Consider the following 1,630-nt stretch of genomic DNA (forward strand, 5'->3'; position numbering starts at 1 on the left):
AAACATCCGGGCGTCCCCTGGGCAATGTTCTTGCAGACGGCCAATTCTCTCACTCCAGAAGCGACTCAAGTTGCTCCTGACACGAAAAAAAATGCAATACCTTGCAGTTCAATGATTTTATTTCATTACAGTAGAGTCTCACTTATCCAACACTCGCTTATCCAACATTCTGGATTATCCAACGCATTCTTGTAGTCAATGTTTTCAATACATCATGATATTTTGGTGCTAAATTCGTAAATACAGTAATTACTACATAGCATTACTGCATATTGAACTACTTTTTCTGTCAATTTTGTTGTATAACACGATGTTTTGGTGCTTAATTTGTAAAATCATAACCTAATTTGATGTTTAATAGGCTTTTCCTTAATCTCTCCTTATTATCCAACATATTCGCTTATCCAACGTTCTGCCGGCCTGTTTACGTTGGATAAGCGAGACTCTACTATATTTGACACTCCCAATAAAAATAATTTGGGCTCCAATTGTAGCTTTGAATGAAAAATATCTTGCAGAGTTTTTTGTACCTTGCCCCAGAATTCTCTTGCTTTTGTACAGGACCACCACATGTGAAAGAAAGTTACCTTCAGCATATACATGGCTCTTTGCAAAATCCATCCTCTCAAACCCAAAGCCTGTCCTTGACTCAACAGACCTATGTGGTAACTTAAGCAAGTGAGACATTTTCATAGAAAGCATCTGCTCTTTTAACAGTCTTAACTAGAAATCACCAGAAGCTGTATAACCGGTCAAACTATTTCTGAAAAGAACTGGGTTTGTTTGGAGGCTTCTCTTTTGTTATTCCTTACTGCCAGGACTGGAGCTGCAAAACTCTGGCTTTGTTCTCGCTTGAAGCCTGAAGCTAAAACAAAGAGATTATTCACCGTGTTGTTGAAGGCTTTCATGGCCGGAATCACTGGGTTGCTGTGAGTCTTTTGGTCTGTATGGCCATGTTCCAGAAGCTTCCACAGATATATAAACCCCACTTGCCTAGTTTCCAACAGACCTCACAACCTCTGAGGATGCCTACCATAGATGTGGGCGAAACATCAGGAGAAAAAGCTTCTGGAACTTGGCCATACAGCTTGAAAGATTCACAGCAATCCAAAGAGATACTTTACAAAGAGGGGTTCTTTTCTGGTTTAAAATAAAGGTCCTTGGAAACTCAAACAGAGGCTGGATGGCCATCTGTCAGGGGTACTTTGATTGTGCTTTGCGTGCATGTTAGAAAGGGGATGGACTAGATGGCCCAGGTGGTCTCTTCCAACTCTATTATTCTGTCCAGGATCCACAAGTGTCCCCAAAAGAATCTCCTACAACACCAGAATAGCAGCAAGGAGAAAAAACAGATAGAAAAACTACTGCGAGGGAACAATTTGAACAGGAACAATTTAAATCAAGGACGCGTTCTTAGCCGGAGGATTTCCCTATTAGGCATTTCCGGTAAGGGCAAAAAGCCGCCTGTGAGGTCCGCCGCCTTTTACTTCCCTCTCTCACAGTTCTGCCCTCATCTCCCGGAGGATGCTCTGACGGCGGATTGGTCGCTGAGGCGTGTCACGTGGGGCCCAAGGCGGCCCTGGAGTGGTTAGTTTCTAGCCACGCCCCCTGCCATAGTGAAGTGTAGCTT

The sequence above is a fragment of the Anolis carolinensis genome, chromosome 1 (genome assembly GCF_035594765.1).
Source record: "Anolis carolinensis isolate JA03-04 chromosome 1, rAnoCar3.1.pri, whole genome shotgun sequence".
NCBI classification, from domain to species: domain Eukaryota; kingdom Metazoa; phylum Chordata; class Lepidosauria; order Squamata; family Dactyloidae; genus Anolis; species Anolis carolinensis.